Source organism: Bombus pyrosoma, linkage group LG11 (genome assembly GCF_014825855.1).
Source record: "Bombus pyrosoma isolate SC7728 linkage group LG11, ASM1482585v1, whole genome shotgun sequence".
Classification (NCBI taxonomy): Eukaryota; Metazoa; Arthropoda; class Insecta; order Hymenoptera; family Apidae; genus Bombus; species Bombus pyrosoma.
Window position 1 is genome coordinate 316,589 of NC_057780.1, and position 25,210 is coordinate 341,798.

At 39.7% G+C, this 25,210-nt stretch overlaps 1 protein-coding gene across 2 annotated transcripts in view; it reads left to right on the forward strand.

Annotated features, from left to right (window-relative positions):
* The first annotated feature begins 1,059 nt into the window (after positions 1–1,059).
* The window catches only part of LOC122572602 (zwei Ig domain protein zig-8-like), a 236,615-nt gene continuing 212,464 nt past the window's right edge, over positions 1,060–25,210 (forward strand). For both annotated transcript variants that reach the window (XM_043737747.1, XM_043737750.1), the window contains exon 1: positions 1,060–1,856. The gene's annotated coding sequence lies outside the window, so the exon portion shown is untranslated. The remainder of the gene's footprint in view (positions 1,857–25,210) is intronic.

Genomic DNA, 25,210 nt, shown 5'->3' on the forward strand with positions numbered 1-25,210 from the left:
ATAACACACGAAAACATAGGAGACGCGATACTAATTACGTTAAAAGCATACGAGCGACAGCGATGGAGAACATAGTCCGGCATTAGTAACGACGAAGAAGCTCAAACATGTGACTAGCGAGAACAAAGACAGACGAACAACGATCTATTTTCCTTTATTCGAAAGGGCACAGTCGTTGGACGCGAGCAAATAGAGGCACGAGCAAACGCAAAAAATTAAGGAACAAAAGCGGCGAATTACGAGAAAGAGCACGGCACCAGGTTGAAAACTGCGCGCTGAAAGCGGCCCGACGACGACCGAACGACGTTCGCCGCCGTTCGCCAGCATAGGGAATGCTCGGGAACAGAGGGGAACGGTAATAGTAGCGAAAATGGGGGAAGAACAAACGCGAGAAGAAAAGAGGAACGCGTAGGACAAACGGGAGAATGGGAGGTTCGTTCGCTATTATAAACAGAGGAATGAACGAAGAGAAAGCAGCGGTGGGAGGAGGTAATGCAAATGACACGCAGAGAAAGAAGAACAGCGACTAAAATCCGAAGGGGACGAAGAAGAGAGACAGTATTGGTCGAAGGATCAGGTGAGAAGGCATTGGTATGGGGGTCAGGGAAAAATATGCTCGCGCAATGGCTTGCTTCTGCACGGGCCAACTGGGGTAAGGCGTGGGTGGTACAGGGGGTGAGGATCGAGGCACGTTTAGCGGGTAAAAGAAAGGCAAGGCGGACAAGAGCGAGGAAACGAAAGGGCAGAAAAAGAAGGGCAAGAAAGAGAAGACAGACAGAAACGAAGGTGGAGGAACGGGGTTGAAAGAGACGATAGAAAAGGAGAACTGGATCTCCGGAGGGTGAAACGAACAGAGACAGCGAGGCTCCGAGGGAGAGAGCTTGCGTGAGAGAGGGAGAGCATAAAAGTGGTCGACGGATGGAGAAAGAGAGAGAGAGACAGACAGACAGACAGAGAGGAGGAGGAGGGCGCGCGCGCGATACAGAGAGAGAGAGAGAGAGAGAGAGAGAGAGACGTGGGTTGGTTCATGGAGCTCAGTTACGCCGCGCCCCTTGCGAAGTGCGCTGCGCCTCACGAGCGAGATTACGGTGTCTTCGCAGCCGGAAAATACTTTTTACCACCACGTTTTCGGCGCGTTTACCGAACGGTTCGGCTCCCGTGCACGTTCCTTTGTTTTCGTTTTCGCATTCGGTCCCGCGTCGAGCTGCGTGACATAGTTCGGTGGACACGTTTCGATGTTGCGATCGAGCACGAGTTTCGCGCAAGGTTTATCGGCTGCGAACGAAACGAACGTGAGTGAGAGACTAAGTGACAGGGATAATGATTCGGTGAAACTGTAGCGTTCGCGCGAAAAGTGTGGTGAAACGAAAGTGCGGCGAATCGAAATTGACACGAAGAGCTTGCGAGACGAACGCGTTGGAAAAATTCGAACGTGGGAAGCGTTCTTTTCTCGTTGATTTTTACGGCTTGACTCTCGGAACTAGATTCGAATAAAAAGAAGACGATACGGTTAGAGAGGAACGGGGTGATCCGATGTGGTTGAAAGAGTGGTTGAACAAGCGTCGATGAACGAGCCTGACCGTATCCAGACGTAAATAAAGTCAAACGACTCGGGTAACTCGGTTCATCGGTTACGATAAAAGAAACGCCTTCAACAGTTCGCACGATGGATAATGGACTTTGCTGAAGGTTTTGCAGTCGGTTTCTCTCAGCAGAACCGGTTGGTCACGTACGCGCAAAGATCGAGCATCGAGAATACCGTGGCATTCGCGACGAGAAGAAACCGCTCTGCGATGGATCAAGTGGAACGAAGCATTAAGTCCGCTGTTTTCGTACCTTGAAACCACCCATCAAAGGTAAACAGCACGCACGTTATCCGTTCGCTAACCGGAATACTTTGCCATTTTATCGAAACCTCTATTTGCATAGAGTTTCGATCTCTTTCGAACAGGAAGAATTCTTTTGGAATTTCATTTATTCCTTTTTAAACGAGATATTAAAATATATATCTGGTAGACTCTGATTAACTTAATTAAACTAGCAGACTTTAGTTTATCGAGACGAAATGTAACAAATATTTCGACAGATGGTTAAACAGTAATTGGAAAAATAATCAAAGTTGTGGGTAATGTTTTCTACTAGATATATACATGGTTGGTGGCAAAAGTATCTTGCCGCGTTAGACACTTGATACATTCTATGCTAAATTATTCTACCATCAACGAACAAAAATATTCTATCGCAAATATTCGTTATTTTACTTTACAATGAATTTACATGATCTATCTGGTGATTTGAAAATAAAAGAGCGAATACGTAGTAGAAAATTATATTATATATTACAGACGGACTAGTAGATACTCAGAGATGTCAAATATTCTCTACTTGATAACAAACTTGCGAGAATACATCGATACCGTGTAACAAGTTGATAGAGATAATTACAAAATAATTACAAGAAGGTTTGTGTTACGTGATTGGATCGAGTTTCATCCATTCGAACTCGGAAATACGTATTCGTGGAGCGGAGCAAGCGGGAGTTGTCAACTTTTCATAGACGGAATTCGTTAAAGAAATCGTGTAAATAACATCTGCGAGATAAGTACCTCTGGAAAAGAGGCGTGTCGCTTTCGTCTTTTCTCAATAACGCGACGCTTTCGAGCGTTTCGTTAAACGTAACTTTAAAATTTAAATTAAGACGTAGCCCGCCCGATGGCGAGGGCTCCAGCTTATTTACATTTCCAATTATTGCAAAGATCGCGTCGTTTCTCGATCCATGCTCCCATGAAACTGTTATTTGTTCCAATTGGATCGAATAGAAATAGAACCTGAACCCGAGAAATCCTAAAACGGTTTCAATAGTTGGACAACGTTGTCGAATGCACGATCGCGTCTGATAAAGAAAGGCTATGTCGGCTAACGTTGTTGCGAATATTCAGGGCCTTGCTGTATTTATTATACAGGGGCGATTCCTGATTGTTTTTTCACGCTGTCGAGTTCTCGTCGCGTCGTATGTCCGTCTACGTTGTTTTTAACTGGGAAAACAAGAGAGACCTAGGGGCCCGAGAACGGTGAAAGGAAATCGGATAAAGCGAATAAAAGGAACTTTGTGAGATAAAAGAGAAACCTGCGTCTCTTTTCTAACTTATTGTCAAATACGTATATAGGGTGGAGTTTGTCAAAATTCAGTATAAAAAACAAAAGAAAAGATTAATATAACTGCTTGAGCTTTATATTTCATATCAATAAAGAAAGATCGCTTTTCTACGACCTCACCAAAGTTTCTAATTACGAAAGTAATCTTTTTGTTATCTTAACGAAAAGATACGACAGATCGGTGAAGATAAAAAGTTTTAGGAATACCAAATCTGATTTTAAATTAATTACTAGAGCATGAATGTTTAACGTTACACAAAATCTAGGTACAAAATATACAAAGATACTAGACAGAGTATCCGAGGTATAGTACTGTTATATTTGTTGGTTGAGAAAAGTCTCTGATTAGATTTTATTTCTTTAATCGTGCTTACAAAAATGTGAGTTTGAATATCGGGGTTAGATCTAGCGATTTACCGATAATAATCTCGGAATTTGCAAGTGTAGGCTCTGGACGATCAAATATCGGTGTATAATAACTTCGTAACAACAGTCTTTCGACCTCCGAATCGTAGCCGAATACCAGCCCATCCACTAGTCCAAATCAATCGCTTTGTAATCCCAAGTTCGTGCCAAGTACTTGAAGGATTCGAAGACCGGAAATTCGGTGTCGATACCTTGCGAATGTGACGAGTCTGTTCTATTCTCTCCCCGTCTCTTTGCGAGCTCTGTTCTCTGTGACATCGGAAACACGATGCTCGAATAGCGGATATGAGAGGAAACAGGAAGGGAACCCGAGGGAAACTTTAGCCATCGAAGCGGAAACGCGAAGAGAGCGCAGAAGGTGGTCGGATAGTTCTCCTCGAGGGACGACGAACTCGCGTCGATTTCGGCGGGCGAACCACCGAAAAAAAGTTGTTAAAAGTCGAACTTAACTCGAGTTTCTCGGTGAAGTTGGCGCGATAATCGACGTGCCGATGCGACACGGCAACCGATGCCACGAACGTGCACGCCTAATTGAAATTCCTATCGATTCTATTTAATCCAGTAACGTCGTGTATGTACACATATACAGAGTATCGCAAAATATGTTGGTATCTGCATTTCTAAAGTCGATTTTAGATATGAAAACGATGAAAAAAGTTCATGTACAAAAGTGTCGCTTGAAGCTTATTTCTCAAGTCGTTGGTCCTTGTTTTTAGAAAAGCGAAAACGACGAAGAAATTTGCCGACTTTTCATACGCGATTATCGATTTTCGAGAGTTTAACGATGCTCGTGTTGCCACCACGAGCATAACGGACAGAAAAATAACGGAAAGTAGCTGAAACGTAATGGAGCCAGACATTCTTATTGGACGCACACAGACACATCGATCGTTGGAAAAAATGAGATGGTTCTGTTGGGCGAATTGTTATCTCAGGATGGACGTCTCGTCGTGCAAAAGTTTTTGCCAGTTTTGACGAAGACAGGATTGCTTCATTCAGAAGCTGTTGGATCTTGAAAGACGTTGAATAGAGTTGTTAAGCTTGTCTGTATTGTTTGCCGATTCCAATCTAGGATGGATAGGACAGTTTTCTTAGTCAAATTGGCTACAACTTACATGGAAGAATCGTTAAATGTGTGAATAGATTAAATTGTTCGATATATTTATTCTATGTAAAGTATATCCAAGAATATCCAATTTATAGAAAATCAAGAAATGAATGAGAATTGTATCGTGGTTACTAGTTATGAATATAAATAAACTGTGGATTTTTCATGCAAATTCATGTTTCTGAAAGTACAGTTTACTCTGTTTCTCTTGCCCCGTCCGAGAACAAAGTCAAGCCAGTAACGAGCCCACTGGCCCGGTCCCGGTCCCGAGTGCGTTTGCTTATTTTCAAGCAAAAAGGAATAATTAAAGAAGTAGATCCTCGGTAGAAAGTTGTTTTACCTATCGGTGTAAGTACGGAAAGCACTATGCTTCGTACGATCTTGCACTTTCAAATTTAAATCTATATATAATACATGAAAATCTGCTGCTTCCAACGTTTTATTAACAGAAGAGTAAAAGCTGCTAGAGTTCGATAGATTCCGCTATATATTAATTCGATAGACTTCAATCGCGAGCCAAGTATCCTCAAGTCACAAATAATATTCCGAAATGTGATTCGTAATTGGTAGCAACTGAGCGAATTATCGGAGAATTAACAAAGAATCTGCAAACGTTAAATTTCACCATCAGGAGGTATGTAAAGGGTAGTGGATAAATTCTAAAATACCATAGTTATTTTGGTAGGAAGGCGAGGCGGTGTAGCGGAAGAAAAAGGCGGAGACGGGTCGGTAGAGATGATAGAGGCAGAGAAGTGTGGAAAGGGGTCGCAGTCGGCGTAAACGAGCTAGATTATAAACGTATTAAGGGTCGGTTGTTTTTGCTTTCTTTGATTCCACTGCAGCCGGCGCGTTTTTCGTCGACGGCTGGCAGCAGAGGAAACACCTTCGTTGCGAAAATCCGGCCAGCTTTCCGGCCTTTGTCAAAGGATCGGATGATTAATCACTCTCGTAGTGTTTGCCTCGCTGTGGGCACACGCGCATACGTCACCGCCGACGGGAATTCGTCAACGTCGAAAATTCCGATAAAAGCACGCCCGGTGATCAACCTGCTCGGACTTTGTCGTTCAACAGCGTTGCCACTCGAGCATCTTGCTTGCTCCTTGGAGATGCTTTTAACCACTGTGTGCTATGATTCACCGCAAACAAACGATGGTAGCCAATATGATTGTCTTTACGTATACGAAGATCACAGGAGAAAAATCACAAGATTTTCTGATTTTAATATCTCATTATGAAAATGAAAATAATCTGTTAGACTCAAGGTGTATGTCTCTGGCAAATGATTGATAAGTTGAGGTCAATAATAATACTAATAGTAATAATAATACTAATAATAATCAATAGGTCGAATTTAGGATCAATCGATAGTGTACTAAATTTGAAAAGCGTTCAGAATCTATTTAAACAAGCCATTTCCGTGTACATAAGCACATAACCTTCGGTCTCGAGATACCCGTATAAATGTCATTAACAATTTTGAAATAAATTTTTACATCTCTGTTATTTTACATACTATCTACGTCTCATTATTTTAGTAACATCGATTCGACTGTTGGTCGAACGAACCGCCCTTCTATTCTATGTCAACAGATCGTTAGGTTCATTGCACGCGCGTATAAAGTTACAAGATCGTAATTATCGTGTGTTAATGCGGCGAAACGACTAAGGCTGCGTCGATGAAAAGAAATAGTTGGACAAACGAGTTAGCCGGAAATTCCGAATTGATTATTGCTAATCACGGTTGGTCCGCTAATTTATTCCACACTCGGCCAAATAGTACCGTTTGTAATTAATTAATGAGGTTATTTATTACATTCTATGAATATGATGGGATAGTCGGGGTGTTGTGACCTAAATTACGACGAAGAGATTGATATCATTAACGTACAGATAGCGTTGTAACTCGAATGACATTTACTGGCATGGGATAATTATTACGTTTCGTTTTATCCTCTAAATATACCGAGGTGTATTTCACTTTGCACATTCTGGATACTTTTATATAGTATGTGTTTCACGGTTTGATATTGAAATTATTTGAATTATTTGAATCAAATTTCTTAAAACACTCGATAATTATTATCTCGGTTTCCTTCAGATTTAGACGTTCTTTACATCGATCGATGACAGTATTATTTCACGTTACTATACACAATCTTCGTCGCATCGATCATTCGATACAGAAGGTTTTGTACCGCGTGTATCGCTCTATTATTCTCCGCATCGTTGTATCGTACGAAATGTCGCCGATATCGGTAGATCATCTCGTGTAATTACTCTGTGTTTATCATCGACCTTTACGCGAAATGGAATTTCCACGAGACACCGACAGGAACAACACGGTAAAATCGACCATTTCATTGTGAAACCAATTTTCTTACTACAAGCAGCCCTCTCCCCGTCGTCTCGTTTCTTTTCAATTTTCTCGACCGCGTTTTTTTTTTTATCAACCTACGTCGCGTTCATTCGTCTTTCTCGTTTCAGAGCTTGGTCCCACTGGATTTTTGCTCCTGTTTTATTGCTTTTTATTTTCCCCATTTCCGGACACGATAGGGGAAGTGGTTGCGCACTAGGAGAAAATTGTCTGCTACTTATGACAGGTTTCCGGTATACGTCTCGTTTTTGCATCACAATCGTACCGACCATAGAACCTCGTGAACACGTCGGCGAATCGTTTAAAACCGTTTCGACGAAATTTAATATTCCTTGTCAGCCTATTTTGAACACGGCGCATCCTTGGATACAAAGCCCGGCGATTCCGAAGCGAATTCTATGTGAATCAGCAATTTTCGATGTGATAAAATACGGAGCAACGTGTTCATTTACGTTCGAGCCAGTAATTAATCGTGTTATTTTTACTACGTGTATGGATATTTAATTATTTGTAAAGTAAAAATGTGCTTTTAGAAACTTTCAAATTGCAAATAACAATGACAATTTTCTTCTTTTTTTTTTTCATACGTTATGCGTTTTTCCGACAGATTTGGAAACCATCTGCAATTTATTTCTTTTTCATAACTTTTTAATTTCGCGAATTTATCCGCTGTAATGGATCGAGTACAATTTTTGAACAGTTACTTTGCGGAAACTATCGTGAAACAGCCATATGCTGCGTTTTATTGCATTTTATCCGTTTTATCCGACTTGCGATTCAGTTTGTCTTTGCAATCGACTATTAGAAATCGATTTTGTACTCGCATTCGACGAATTGCGTTTTTACGCGAGCGGTCGGCCTAGATAATAAATGGAAACGGGATTCGCTTATCCAATTTTAAGAGCCGAATAGCATATTAAGAAAATGATGGAATTGTCGAGTGTTTTTGGAACGTAGTTGGAGATTTGTCGAGAATGTTGAAGCTTCTTTTTGACACCGGTATCACGTACGCGGTACTTGGATATATGTAGATCTCGCTGGTTGGGCTAGAACGTGTTGCATGGCTCGCGTAAATCCGGTTTGAAGACGCAGCAAATGTTTTATATCGTGCGGTAGCTCTTCGGATATATACCGAGGGATTCTGATTGCAAGAATATCATGTATGCTGCTGAATCTTGTCTTTTCTCGAGCGTTATTGAGTTTGCAGAAATTTGCTGTATAGGGGATGGATCGCGGATATTTTTGATTCCAAGTTATCCCGAGCAACGAGACAGAATGCTAGTATGGAATTTAAAATTTTTAAATCGGCTTACCGGCTAATTTGATTTTAGCAGACAGGTTACCACGTTCAAGGAATAATCAACTTGCAAAGTATCGGACACCTTTCTGATATACGTTTAGAAAATGATATTTTTATGTTTAATTCGTCATTCGTCACTAGCAAGTCATAAATGATTGAACATTAATCCGCTATTCCGATCTATATGTTCCTTTGTATCCATTAACCTCTATCTTTAGGTATCGTAAAGTAGAGTATCGTATGTCCAATAAAACGGTGCGGAAAGTTGTAACTTTAGCCCGACCGGACGATACTTTGGCAAACTACGCTGGCAGGTTGCGATTCATCGAGGATTAAATCGGTTGTCGAGTGGGCCGAGTATTCGAAAGTCTTTGCTATCGCGACGAAAAGAAGGAAATTTCGTGGCATTTGCCAAACGAATCGTATCGCTGATTGTTTTTCTTCGACCAATTCGTCTGTGCTTTCTTTCCATTGTACCCGTTCGTGTTTAATTTACTATCATCCACTTTCATCTAGAGCAGCACTGCATACTATTAATTGGAAGGAAACTTTACAGTAATCAATTTTTCTTAGTAAGATAAATTTTTAGTAAGATTAATGGCAACTGTGTATCGTTAGATTATTCTGATTAATTGGTTTCGTCTGAGTCTTAACAAAATTGTTCGGTCATAAATGATTCAACTTTTACAGAATAATATCAAACAGGCCAATTGTTCGCGTGCATGGAACATACTATTTGTCTCGGTCGAAGAAAAAGCTGAAAAATGACGGACAATTGATCGAACGTTCGCAAGAAGAGATTGATTGGTAAAGATTAGTCAAGTTTTTGCTCACGGTTCTCGTTCTTATGTACGGGATGTACGGAAATGAACGAGAGGGATAGAACCAAATTTTCAAACTTGTCGTTTCATATTTCATTGGCTGAAAAAAATATTTTTCTCGTTCGCTAGATGTTTTTGAAAACGCGTTTTTCTTCCATTCGTAGACCTAATCGCATCTAACAAAAAAGAAAAGAAAAAAAAAGAAAAGATGAAAACGAAAGAAGATACAGGCAATGTTGCCGTAATATTATCTCTTAAAACAGAGATTTTCAAGTTTTTTGAAAAAGAGCCCCGCGGCTCCGATAAACTAATTACTAAAATTCTTCGGCTCACCAGAAAATATATTGTACGGTATGTATTTGATTCAAGGACACTTGCGCTTACTTCGCAATCTGAAGGAAACGAAGTCAGTGGCTGTGATTAGATAGTCGAGTACCGCTACCGTAGTCGATAGTTCGAAAAACTCCAGCGACGCGCAATCACGATTCTAAAGCGTCGATCCATCGAGATTCAATGTATGTACTTGTAATAGTTACAATTTCAAGGTTGTAGTTAATTTCAAAGTAATAACCGTAACGATAATAAACCGCGTACATGTATATGATTCAGATTGCATAACGCGGGAAAAGCAAAAGATGATCGCATTTGCAGGTGGAATTGAGGAAGGTACGCGGTCGGAAACCGTTCGATCATCGGAAGGTGGTGGGATTTTAAAGGAAAGTCTATTTACCACGGCCTATATCGGACCGAAAATGGGAAAAAGATTCGGCCGTAGCAACGTGAACGCGATTACAGCCGCGTACTTGGCTATGATGACGCAATTTATGGGCTGGAGAACAGAGCAGGCATGCTCGACGCTCTGACCCCGTTCGATCGTTTAATCCGTCCGAGATAGGTACGTACGATTAGACGATTCGACGGAAGCGGAGAACCATTTGGTATATCCCGTCCCTATCCACCTCGACCCCCACCATTCGCCCATTATAGGCAGTCCCTTCGCACTGTGCCACCACCCTTTCAGCTACCGATCCCTTGAATCGGACAGAACCACTGGCATTCGTACGGTTTGAGCTTGCAATTCCAATACATTCTATTCCATCTCTCTCCATTTGTCCGGGCTTACGAGCTTTTCGGCGTACGAATTAACGAGATCGCGACTCCAGCAAGCACCTAACTATATATATATATATATGCCGATTGCCGATTGATCAAAGAGTTGCCGAAGAGTGATCAAAATGTTGGTCCAACTAGAAGACCTTTGCGGCTTTTCGACTCGATTCTGTAGCCACGGATAGCGTGTCCTAACGCAAATTAGGTAAACGAAGGTGTTTCGGGAATTAACGAGTTTTTGTTGCGGCAGAGTTGGGTGAAAGAAGCTTAGGGAAATCGTGGAATTGTTTTCTGGGATACAGTTAGTAGCATTAATGGGACGATTAAAGCTGGCGATATACTTGTGTTTTCGATTAATAAGGGACTTTTGCGTTGAACGAAGAGTCACCTAATTTGTGAGCTACTACACTTAGATCTGTCTCGAAATTAAATTACTTTCGATATATGTATATGTTATTCAATATTTACATTCGCGAGAATCGTCGAGAAACAACAAACAACTCATAAAAATCTGTTAACAGCCTTCCACTAATACGAAAATTCCATTCATACGAAGACAATTGCTCGATAGGGGGCTAACGATCGTTCTTTAGGAATGAAAATATGGGAAAGATGCAAGGTGAAAGGAAAAATAATCGAAACAATGGCCTATATTTTACGATCGCTCCTCTGTTTTCGTTCGAAGGTGAACTGCAGGCGAACTGCAATGCGAGAAGACTTGCTTGTTTGGGAAACGATTTAAAGACGAGATATCGTGACTGACACGTGCCTCGTGCCCTAAACGATTTGTTAATAGATACTCGAGCAGAAATAAGCGCTCGTAATTCGAGAAAAATAAGGGTTGCCGAACGTGAGACGACTGTACGTCGCGCGAAGGTAAAATATCGCTCCATGCGCATGTCGTACATCTGTACGACATCTAACGTATTCAAATTTTGCATGGAAGGATGTTTCTAATATTGTGCCATAATAGCAATGTTTCGTTCAATACGTGACAAAAATTCCGATTTGTATCGAAAGATACGAGACAATAACATCTGCAGGAACGTTTTAACGTTTCCCTTCTTTTGTGTTCGAGATATTTCTACTTTCGAAAAGCATACACCTTCTATATCGTGCTCATTTGAACCGCACTTGTACGACGAACATATATTCTAACATATGTCCTGACATTTTCTGCTAAAGGTACTTTCGATTCGGAAAAACATTCGCTTCTGCTTTTTAAGGGGAAAACGTTAAAATAGAAGATTCTACGAGTTCATTCGTGTTTTTCCACAGTATTGAAAATACGAATTTCACGGATATACGTAGAAATAATATCGTTTCTTAATATATATTCTGCCGCATTTTTTTTTTTTTTTTGCTTTTCCCGCCGCGATAGAAATATTTTGATGTTGTTATTTCTGACAGAGAAGTTTAGAAACATGTAGGACCGCGCGTGTTAGTAGGATTGACCGAACGCACAGGACAGCTAAACAATTGCGCTATCTAGATCTTGTTTAATAACAAACGGTTACTCCGCGCGATGGAATGCAGCAAAAATTTGTTGGTTCGTCAATCGTCGGGATCGTAACGTGGCGTGGACATTCATGAACTTTCTAAATTCTGCAATCGCAACGCTAACACGGTATGTTCACTTGTAAAAGCATTTTTTCGGTAGAGTACACATCAGATATGTGTTAATATTATCGATAATCTTTCTCCTTATAATGCTGATCCTAATTTAAATCTTCGACAAACGATATTCGAGGCCCTGGTGAATCTAGATTGAAATTTAAACGAATATCCAAGTGAATTTCAAATATATGTCATTGTCCGTATGAAAAATTGTCTACTGTACGAAATAATGTGGTTTCTGTATCGAGTATACGAATACGAATCCTTGTTTGCCTCTGCTAACAAGGATTCTAAGTAAATTACCAACCTTGTACCTAATTAAAGATAACATCGTAGTTGATGACGCAAATGACGACTTTTCATGCGTATCTGCTTGAAATTATATGGAAAGAAAGAAAGGAAGAACGAATCTACGTTTTATGATTCTGCGAGACAAATATTCCAGCAACGAGCAATGCGTTATGTTTATACACGGTAGTTGTTTTACACGTAAATACCGAATCGTATATTGCATGTATAGTGCATCGTCTGTACGAACGCATAACTGTAACTTACAGAAACGTACTTATACGAATCGCGTGTACTTTGAAATGTACCAAACGTAAATTAAATGCCATCGTATTTTTTACCACTACTTATTGGCTTACATCGGGTTGGATTACGCTTGACCTCGTTTCATTTTTACCGAACAAAAGTATCGATTTACAATTAGTCGTTTTACGGTTAGTTGAATCTGAAAAATGTATTGTAATCTGTTGTAAATAATTCCACTAGCGAATAATTCTCATTGTCAGCGTAAGCGAAGAGGCATTTTTTCATCATCTCGAAGAAGATACATACGTACAAAGATATTTAAATAATCGAAAATGATCGGAATACACGATTTCGATAACGGGGATTTTCAGCTGTTTCAAATGCGCGCGTGAAAGTGGCTCGCGATGTCCACCTATTCGTCATAGTAACTTATCAAACCTACAAATGGTTATCCTCGAGTGAAAATTCGTGTATGCACTTTGTTGACGGAGATCTTACTGCTGCGGATCTTACTACGGAATAAAGCAGTTACGTACGCATACCAGATACGCATGTTCGTATGTAGCCTGTCAATCATTATGTTGTTTATTTTAGTACGCATCTATATTGCTTGGCATCGAAATCCTACAACTATCCGCACGTTACTTTTTCATAATTACAATTCTAATATTCGATAACGATCTTATCTTTGCTACGAACTCGGAATTATTTTCTGCTAATATTTTGCTGCGACATACGACAAACGAAACGCGCGTGTTTACGATATTTTACAATATTTCGGATGATTGGAGTTACAATAGAGTAAACAAAGATGTATCGCCTGACCTGATACAATCTGGAAAAAATGTTCTCTATGGTTAGAAATATATGGAAATTCCTCCGGAAATATTCAACTCGTGAATATCTGTTGACATCGTTATTCCAATAGACGTGTATATGTCTCTGGAAACTGCATTCGTATTATTTGCGGTACAATTAAAGTGCATTAAATGTTATTGCATAAGTGTACTACGTAAATGCACGCTTCGATGAGCGTGCCACCGATATAGTTTTTGTTGCCGATTATTAAAATCGAATCAATTGGGGGCAACCTCCGTTGTACGATGCAGTCGTTAAAATTTTTCTGGAATATTCCTCCGTTCTGTAATAACTGCGATTCAACTCAGAATCGTTTAAAGCCCATTGACCGTTACATTCGTGCATTATCGTATAAAGCGAACAGAAAATTTAGGTAAGGAAAATGTAATAAGTTTGAACGAAGATTAAATTTTTTAATCAACGAATTAAAAAGAAAGATAGGAAATATCATCGAGCTTCTTGCAGCTGCCATGAATTAATTTTAGCCTTTGAAACGATGGAAGATGAAATGAGCAGTATCTTAACAGAATAAACTATATTCATCGGAAAAAATTAATTTATTCGAAAGCTGCGTATTCGGTAAAATCTCTGTCAATCCTCCCTGATGTTTCATAAATTTACGATTATACGACTGAGGAAAACGCATTAATTTTAATGCAGATAAATTTGTCACGGGCAATGGACGTTTGCGGGGAAAAAAGGTTGATATCGAATAATTACGATGCGATATCCGTGAACGAAGAACGGAATCGTTCGTACGTGGCTAAATAATGTTCGTTGAATAATATTCGATCCGGAGAATTTACGCCTGGGACCAGAAACCGAATTGGCGAGCGTGCGCGTGATCGATTAATATTTTCGTGCGGCTCCTTGTCGAGCGGCATTCCCGTAAATCTTTTTCCCGTCCCCGTAAATATAATCGACTACGTTCGAATGGAATTTTCGCGCAACTCGCGTCCCGAATCAGCCGATTTCTCGTCGTTTGCAATTTTTAATCTGTTCCGTCGCTTGCTAGCCGACGATTCGTCGCGTGACGTCGAAACGATTCGACGCGAAGCTTTATAATTTCATTCCTGCCGCGGCCATGATGATTTACGAGGTAATTCACGCCAAAGAAACTATCGTACCAAGAGACTGTTACGGGTTTACGAATAATAAGGCAAACGTACTGAAATTGGCTTAAGATAGCGATATACGATTCAACCGTGACGATGCAAATCATCATTCTTCGTGACGTTCGTTACAAGAAACGTTAGGAGGCATTTGCATAATCTTTCTTTCTCACATAAATTATACAGCGAAACATTCTGCCTTGGTTTCTTTCTTTCCTTAGGTCCTCTTGTATGGTATTTTTGTCGAATGAGGATTATTGGTGGTCAACGTAATTACGGTTACACCGAATGAAACATCCGAACATCGAAATGCATCCACGGATATTTATGCAACTTTGTCGTTTTATGAATATAATTTAAACTTACTTCTCGCGGTTAGTACTATAAGCTCTTAAAGTCTTAGACTTGAACATTTTTTTTTTCTAACACCCTGCATATGTTTACATATCATATGCATTCTATATATTTTTCCACTTCATAAATATATAGAAATTCGCAGCCTGGTTATGATTTATTGAAATTTCTTGAGTTTACACGGCTCTCTCTCTCTCTCTCTCTCTCTCTCTTTCTTTATTGTAAGTTGAATCTTATTTCTCTGTTACTCAACGATTTTGTTCTTCGACCTCTCCTTTCTTCTTGGTTGAAATAGCGCACGAAAGAAATATTATTGAATTCTGTTGTAAATAAGGTTACTTTGAAACTCTATTTTATACTCTATTTTATGAAAGTCTTAAAGAGACGTATCGAGAGCATCAACACGATATCCCTACTAATATCTCTGTATCAGACGTTACAAGGAACTTGCACGCAAGAAGGCATAACCATTGGAAAGGGGAACATTAAGTTTATAACAGGCGTCTCGAATCCAATATCACAGGAGAAATTTATTATAGCAGCACGCGTGAAATCGCCGGTATAGGTAAGCACGGCATAGGTAGGTCATGCACGAAAGCCCATAAATATGATCGACCGAACTTCCCACCCGATAAAAGCGATTCTTTCTACCGGCGCGTCAGTAGTACGAGTCGAGCAATTGTGAAAATAAGAATGTGCACCTGTCGATTCTTCGAGTTGAAGCGACAACCATTTTGGCATTGTATCTTATTACACAACACACGTTTTCCCATATCATGCATCGAACATCGCTATTCGTGGCAGATCGTACTTACGATGTTAATAAACACGTTTTTCCTAACAATTCTAACAACATCGTGTTAGACGTTGAGTTGAATATTTTACAATCTGTCGAAGTAAGACACGTCACGTTGCGATTAATCTCAGAGATCGTTTAATCGGAATTATATTTGATTACAGATCGACCACGTATCTCGATATGTTACATTTCTGAAGATTTGTTTACCTCTCTGTCACGAACGATCCAAGTCGATCGTTCTGCGATTTAATACGACTGAATAAAAATTGTTTCTTCCAAGCAGAGGGTCGAATAATTGACCTTATGAATGTAACGAGCAGTTTGAACGAGAGTCGTAGAATAGGAACGAGTGGAACACGAAGCGAAGTACATAAATTTCCAATTGTCGCTAGTTGCAGTTATTACTTGGCGAATATATATCGCGCTGGCGGAGAATTCTTGTTGAACTCGGATCTACGACAATTCAATCGCATAATAATGTTTCGTATGCTTTGTTCTTCGGCGAAATTGCTGAAAGTCGAATGCGAGAAAACACCGGATGAAAATGTGTTTTGTAAAACAAGCCGGCGTTCAATCGCGAAATTGTGTCACTTGCTGCATTCTGGATACGATTACACAATATCTCCGTTCGGCGTTAATTAACGCGCGATGAAATAAACAAACGCAGTTACCAGAAGGACTTTTCATACGCGAATGAAACTTGTCTTTGTATCGTTTTTTCGATTTTACCAACATTCTTTTACTAATTGTAGAATGTTTCGCGTAGATCGAGCCATTTCTAGCAATTATGAAAAAATGCAACGAAAGTTGAAGAAGATAGAAATACGTGATATACATAGAGCACAAATTATATGTATTACTATAGTGGTTTGTAAGAAGAGCACGGAACAAAATGTGGGACATGTCAGAAAATGCCTACGTGGCATTTTCGAAAGTTCCGATATTAAACGTTTCTCGTCAAGATTTACGAACTTTAGAAAATATTTTGAAGTAATATAATTATTTATAAATTTGATTTTATGCATCGCCTGAAGTGAACATTTCATCATTACTTAGATACGAAGGAATCATATTACTTTTAACATTTTTATTTACAATTCCTTCGTAATTTATTGGTTACTCCTTTATCTGCAATTCCATTTAATATCGTTGCTCGACTATATTTTTGCTTTTGATAACTTTCGCGAATATTGTACGGTGATACGACCGGGCAGGCTATTTGTTGCATTTGCATCAGGGAAGAGAATGCACGTGGATGTAATACCCTATAATAGCTGGTCTTATTTGGAGATGCTGCCCCCTTTTTCCCTTTCTCCTATCTAGCCGACGATTACGTGGGTATAACGTTCGTGGCAGAAGTAACGAACCGTTTTCGTAGAACGCTTGAATCGCGGTGCAATGAAGGATACAGCTGGCCGAGTTAAAGTAAGGGGAGAGAAGAGCGTGCGATGTTGAAATTTTGCGGTAGAAATGATATCGCGTCGAAAACCGCCGGATACGATTACCATAATCGTAGCGGTCAGCGATCGATGCACGAAATGCTGTCCCTCCGAAAAGACGGATACGCCCGTAAATTTGAAATATTTGTACACATCGTGCCGATTCGAAAGTTTGAAATATTTTTCCAGCAACAGTTTTCATATACGAACCAAGCAATCCGGTTACGGTACAAGAAACGACATAGAAAATTCTATACATATTTTCGCATAATCTTACATTTGCTAATTTCATTATACTTTCGAAATTCAGTTACGTACATTTACTTCGGCGAGAGAGACCAGTCTTCGTTCGGATTAATTCTCGATTGCTATTATTCGATTGCATTATTGGTATGTAATATAAAGACAACAAACAACGTTTCGAGCGAAGAAATTTTGCTTGAAATTTGAAAACCTACCCCGAATGAAGTAAAAACTGAGCAAACGTTTGGATACGTTTAAGGTGTGATATACGTAACAATGTAAAACGTAAAGTGATAAAAGAAGCATCGAAATACAACGCTCATCAAGTATTAAATAGAGATGTACGTCTGAAATGGTTTTCATCATTGTTTATATAGGCAATTTTTAATACCATTAACTGGGATGTTATCGCTCGACAACGATTCCTGCGCGAAATCCGCGTTTAATATTCTCACCATCGATTAACCCCCTTTTTGCAACGAGTTTCCCGTGTTTCGCATTTGGGTTGCAAAATAGAGACTAATTTCACGTTGACGGTGACCGAACAGTAGCTGACGAGAGCATATATATTTATGCTGCGGTGTGGCGCACATTTTGATATTTCTAATGCGTTACCAGAGACAACTCTCTCATCCGCTGTGTAGTGGTTTACAAGCGGGATGCGCAACCGCCTCGTATACGCTGTCCGCTGAAAAATGAGATTTAAAATATAACAGAGCGAAACACGCGTATCGAGACGAATTATAAATATTCGTTTAACGTGCATCCATGGACCGACGTATTTTAGCAGCCCCGGTTTTTTTTTTCACTTCACTGCTTACATTTATGAAGAGAACTTGCAAGAGAACGTATAAATTTGCGAAGAATCCAGATGCAACTAAAACTTTTGGATTTTGGCGAGGTTTTGATATCCCTAGTGCAAGACGGAAGAGAAAAGTGCTCTTTGTTGATGCAGAATCGACAGGAATCGGTGGCAAGAATCGAAAGAAAACATTATCTTCCAGGAAACATGAAATATTATACTTTCAACACATCGAATACAAACGTTCGTATTTTCTACTTGATAATCTTATTTATCGAATGTGTTGCAACACTCAATCTGATACAATTGTTTCGTTGAACGATTCTTTATCGTTCGTTAGTATTTATTCTGAAATATCGAAGAACTCGATATATTCCACTACACCTTTTCCACAGATGTATTAAAAATGTATGTAAAATAGTTTTGAAAATGCATAAAATATGTACTACGAAAAAAATGGCCAAACAAGTAGAGCTATCGCGAAGCTGACTCGACGGAACTCCGTTGATTAGAATTAGTACCAACTTACGAGAGACGATCTAGAAACTCTATGCACTGTTGTGGTACCGTGAGATGCAAAATAGAGTGCTGTAAACTAGGCTAATGGCTGTGTAACTGTGATAAATAAAGGTGATTAGATTTAGTGAATGTGTAGCGACAAAAGTAGCAACGCGAGACGAGGGACTCCGTAACGGTAGTTGAATGCAGAGGAGCAAGAGTAGTTGAGAAGTAAAGTTCGACAATCATCTTTCAACTATCGTGATTAATCTCACGTTTGCTACGCACATGTTGACACAAATATGTATGTATAATTGTTCACCATGATACTTTTCTCTCTTTATCCTCTTTCGATTTAAATATGATTTTTAATAATCTACATTTATTATTACTATCGCACATGTGCATATACATTGACAATCGTCATTATTAATCGCTACCCGCTATTATACGTCCTACACCATTTATACGAATGCAACGAACAATCGATCTAATAAATTATTAAATTAGGTTGCACGAACAACGGTTGAGGAAATATCAATCGGCATATTGATTACAACAACACAACGATTAGAGAACATAAATAAATCTGTAGAGTACGTGGATAATGAACGAAGTTGCTCGAGTTTTAACCATACAATTCGTTGCGATATTTCGATTTAATTATTACAATTAATAATCATTTATATCACATTGAAAGCCATTATTAATTCACAAAGTATACAATTTCCGTTCGTTTCCCACAGGAAGTTCCAAAAACAAACTAATCATTTTTTGTTTATAACGAGTGAAACTAACGTGTTCGCTGGCACTGGTAGGTATGCACAGTATGTACATGTAACCAGAGAGATTCTCATAACGCGGACTGTGTTTTCCTTTCGTTCTTCCTCGCTGTAAATCTGCCAGTTGCACGCTCTTTTTCACCTGGTGCGGCACTCACCCCCGTTAAGTTCGATCGTACGTTCCTCCGACGAGGCGTAATTTTCATGCAATTCCGCGTAAACAGCCAAAGTTGCCTGCCATTTGCGAAAACAAAACGGCGGAGCGTTTCCCGTGTTATTTGCAACACGGCGCGGCTGAACGCGGCTGAACGCGGCTGAACGCGGCTGAGCGCGGCGGAGCGCGATGTCTCTCGATTCCATTCTCCGCTCGTTTCGTTTCCCTTCTCCTCTTCTATTCCTATTCTTGAACTTTTTCGTGAAATTTCCGCAATTGCTCGCCAGTTAGCTTGTTGCATATAACGTGGACGCGAACTGATTGAAGTCGAAGAAAGTGAAACTGCACGCGAGCAAAACCGTTTCGAATAACGTCGAGCGCGTTCGACGTCTCTACGTAACACGTACCGTGGTTGCCAGAATAATTGAATTGCTGTTCGTTGCTCGTAATTTCGGTAAGTCAGTCACTCGCCTGACAGATTTCTGACATCGAAAACGAACGCTACTTGGCAGAAAGATATTTTTACCGGAACAATGTTCTAAAATTGTGTTACCTCGAAGAAAGAAGAAAATCTTATTGCAATCGATGGACGAAATTTTAACGCTGCTCTCCGTAACGTGTTCGATCATCGATGTTTTACGTATATAACAACCAATCTCTCTGCTTTAAATACAACTTCTCTCAAATACAATTTTCTATTCATTCTTATTACTTCTATATTCTCTTATTTTTTATTTAATTTAATTTTTATTTTTCCATCTTTTTACTTCGTTATTTTCTATATATAATTGCACGGTAATCTTTTATACTAATTGGTAGACTGTGGAGTATTTATTGTAATATTTGATCGATAAATTACTCATAGTTCGTAAAAGTCTAGAAAAGCATAAAAATCCACAGTCTACTAATTGAAACGATAAATGATACGAGACGAAGTTCCCTTACGTTACGTCCGAGTGATGGAAATGTCCAATTTTTCAAACGTATTCCAATCGAAGAACTTTAGACGTATTAAGAGGGCCAATCTTTTGCGCATTGCGGTGAAAAGAAAATTGCCACTTAAGGGCCGGAAATTATGGCAAAATAGAGCGCTGGCTGCATTTTAATGATCACAACAGCAAGCCACTTCTCGTCGTTAAACGACTAAATTCCTCTATCGAAATATCAAACGGTTGAACCGCGAAGCGAAGCGAAAGTTTCTCGTTGTTCCCTGATAATTGTTCGTACGATTAATACGTACGTCTACGACAAGAATACGCCGCGGTATTACTTGTTCGGATCTCGAATTATGCGAGCCTTATGAAAAACGCAAAACAATGATCACGGATTTATGCCGGTAGTTACGCGAAAGTTGGCGAACACGGCACGTACATACCTCAAACCACAGAAAGAGTTACGAGTTCGACGAGAAGCGAGGAACGCCTTGTTGAAATCGTTTCGAAGAAAGAATGAAAAATCGTTACCGGAGAATGCGTCGCACGGATTTCCAGGCGTTCCTCGGGCGAGCGAGCTACGACATCGCGCTATCATGTTAGAAACATGAAATGTCACGATGTCACGATGATTCAGAGTTGGAAATTGCTATTTCGTTGTTACCGAAAGATGGAAGAAATTTGAAGAATTCGTGAAAGAAGTTTCCTGTAAATGCAAATCTATTTAGAAAGTCGGTTATAACGGTTCGCAGGATGTGTAAAAATGTAGATGACGAACAATTTCGTTTAGAACTACTCCCGATGGTCAAAGAGTCGCATCTAAGTAACAGTTTTGAGCAAAGCATTAACGTCAATTTTAACAAGAAATTGAAATCGCTTCGTTACGATTTTTGCAATGTTCTCATATAGATAGATAATCGGAAACGAATCAACAAATGCTGTCGCATCATTTTGCCGGTTAATTATTGCTATTTGCAATTTGTTATCTTTATAGTTGTTGAACGTGATAACGGATATACTTTAGAAAATCAAAGCCGACGATGAATTTATATGCGTATGTACGCGAGAAATAGGAAGACAGAGTCATATAATGAGAAAAAATATTTTATTCTGCCTCGTGCATCGATCAGGTTGTTCGTTAATTTTCTATCGAACGGCCGATTCAGTTCGTTTAGCTCGTTGATTTTTGTCCGAGAATGTCAATTACCATGCATTTCTCTCCAGTGAACGATATTTATTAGTAGTGTGTGGCGTACCACGGAAGTGATCCTTCCATCGTCGCCGACGTTAATTGAATTCTATTCTATGGAGGAAATTTACGAGCGTTTTACAGAGCTGTTCCAGGAACCATCGGATCGCGGAATCGGTTCGATGCACGTCGCTGAATCGCACGTCTTATCTTACTTTGTTGGTTTAAACGGTATTTTCGTTCGTTGCAAGTTTCTTGTTAAGCGTGGTGGAAGAGCAACGCCAAACACATTTGCGATTCGTTGTTGCGAGTTACGTTATTTGAGATCTCAAGCCGTAAACCGAAAGATGAACCGTGTAGTTTTATGCAAATTTATATTTTTCTGAATATAAAAATTAAAGAAAATTGGTAGAAAATTGTTTTAGCCCAAGTATCGTAGGAAGCACTATACTTTACGTATTTTATATATCTCCTCATATTTTCGAATTTCCTGTAAACCTATAAGAATCCGCAATCTATTAATAAGTATAATTTATCTTGAAATCAAAATTCATCCGAATTATATCTTTTCGCACGAATTATATAACAGTAAAGACTCGATGTTATCGCTGCTTATTGTTTAAATATAAAATATCGTTTCAATACGTCTACGACGTCTTCGAGCAGCTACTAACGAAACTCGTAAAATTTATGCCATTAATACGAAACATTCCGAATCATTCCGAGTATACGTATTCGATGTTAATTACGAATAACGTTATCGTTTCGTCGACGCATAGTTTAACTGGTAAGTATTGTATTATCGTATACATACATACATGTATTTACCGAGGACATAATAAATTATGTTAAAATAACACGATGTTGCCTTTCACAAGGATGCCATTCACGTGTCGAACATTGATAGAAAGTTCTGTCGAGTGACGTTATGGACGATCTGATCGGTATTCCTGCATTGTAAATGCTGATTTGATTGCCACGCTTTCGAAACAAGATCTCTTTTTTATAAAACGAAAAAAGCGCGATCGGCATGTCTCTCGTTATAAAGTTTGTCTGTGCACGCGTATCGGAATTATACGAATTCCAACGTATCATAAATATTAACTTTATCAAGATAACAAACGGTACAAATTGTTTACTTCGTTTGGAAATGTTTTCCCGCCCGGGGAAGCAAGCGAAAAGATAAGCAAAGGGAGTCGGTGCTGATAGTACATATAGAATGCTAGAAGCATACGATACTATTAAATAGTAATAGTCGTTAGAGTTATCTTATTACATTTATTTTCAAAAATATAACACTAATAAATTCAGCTGATACTTTGTCATTTTCTATAATTTAGACATCTGTTTGACAATTCATAATGTTATAATAAAGAACGCGGCTAGAATTTGCCTTAGATGAAAAATTCTAATTTTATTCATTGTTAAATACAAAGTCGATCTTGTTCAGCTTACGGGCTTGACCATTCAATAGAAATATTTTTTATTCGTGCGATAGATGGAAAGCGTTTCCAGCATGAAATTGTGAGTTTACGGTTTTCGCCAAAAGTTAGATATTCGCAAGATACACCGCGAGGAGATTCGTATTTCTACGCGAAAGAATCAGAAACTATTTGAGAAACGATTTCGCAGCGGAGAGAGGATGAGGAGCGCTTATTGAAAAACAACTGCTTTGCCGCCAGTTTCGAAAAGTTGTAAAAATACCGGGGCAATATGGAGTTCAAGCTCATAAAAATTCTCGCGCAAGCTTTTGGATTAAGAGGTATGCTAAATAAAGGTTAAAGTGTTCGCCAGAGTCGAACAGAGCCGTGGCACTTATCGATGTTCGATATTCCTGCCGCATAAACGAGCATTCGTTGCCTCTCGTTTACCCTCTTTTAGCCGAAACCTTCGATACGTAAACACGCTGTTAATAAGGCAAAGGCAGAAAACCCCGAAAACCAGAGGAATGGACGAGAGGGATCGCGGCTATGTCATGCCACGACGTCGTAATAGTGGCCGACATCAGGGAAAAACTTGGTCGGATCGACGTTAATAAAGAACAAGGCTAATCGAGAGTTTTTTACAAGTTTTATGAGCTCTGCTTCTCCACGAACGAATTTACGGGTGGTGGCGGGTGTATTATCAAGGAAAACTAGAGCAGAATGATAAATACGTCGATCGAGAGGTGATTATCGGCTGGTATGCTAATCAGGCAAGTCGGAGCTGCCACGAACATCCACGGCTCGAGTTTGCATCCGATCGTCCAAGAACATCTACTGAATTGCTAACGGTACGACGATCGCGTCCACAGTCCAGGCAACTTTCGTGACGAATCTCGTTTCGTCCCGTCCTCGTATAATTTCCCCATTGAACATCAGCAAATTTCCCGTGTCCCGCATTCTACCAAAACGCCCTGCACGTCGCGTGTAATTTCTTCCTCTGGTCTCTCGTCTCACCTCGTCACACCCCTTGCCTTTTCCGCAGTCCGTTCCAGTGGAGCTCATTGTCCTTCTTGTCGTTCTATTGCTTCCTCTCGTATTCCACTTGCAGTTCTTTCTCTTCGTCGGCTTCTCTTTCGTGCCGCGTTTTCTCCGCACCATGCATCGTTGCTCCGTGTTCCATTGTTAAAGGATGATGCAATTAAAGATTAGGCTTTGCGAATCGCGAAACAACTGACGGCAAGATTTAAAACGATATATCGAGTATACCACGATAGAGCGATCGAAGCTTCGTTAAATTAGGATTTGAAGAATTTGAATTTAATCGCGCAAGTATTTCAACTTTTAGAAGCATCATCTTGCTCGTAAAAGTTTTAATTAATTAAGTTATAACTTGATTCCCTGTCGCGATACGTTTTCACGACTCTAAGAAAATGTAATGATATTTCTGTAACGATAAACACGAAACGCACTATATATTATCTATAGGCACGAATACGAAACATACAGTCTTCTGATTCTCGTTAGTACTCTTCGTAAAATCGTGTTTCTCCCATTTTACACTTCTGTTATTGCATGCCAGCATCTTTCGGATATTCCTTCGCCTCTTTCCCTTACGTGTTATCCTTAGGAATCGATGTAACCTCCCGACCTCTTCTCACGCTCGTTCCGCTGTTCTGTTCACAGTCTGGGATACAAATTGCCTGGTAGCGTGTCGCCTCGCGAGCAAAGCAGATAACGGCAATTAGAACATCATCCAGAGTGGTGCGCTCAGAGTGCGCCCGATTAGTCTCTCCCCTTGACATTTCGCTGCATAGTAAACGACTAACACGCTGAGGATGTTGAAGTTTCCACGAATCACTATCGCCACTCAGAAACGCTATAACTCCGCTGCACCATGAAATCGTCTGTCAATCGAATAGCAACCTCGGAGAAGGGTCTAAAACGCATTTAGCACATTTTCGGGAAAGGCGATTTTTACGTATTTCATATATGTATTCATTTATTATTTAGATTTCAGCGGTTTTGTCTACCCCGTTGTGCCATAAATTTTGTCTCAAGCTAACCCTAACCTAAAGTGCTTCCTACGTTCGTGATGACATTAGATCGCCTTCTGACGAAATATCTGCAATCTGCGCGTACGAAAATTGATTAACAGGAACTGTAGAACCATATTTTACT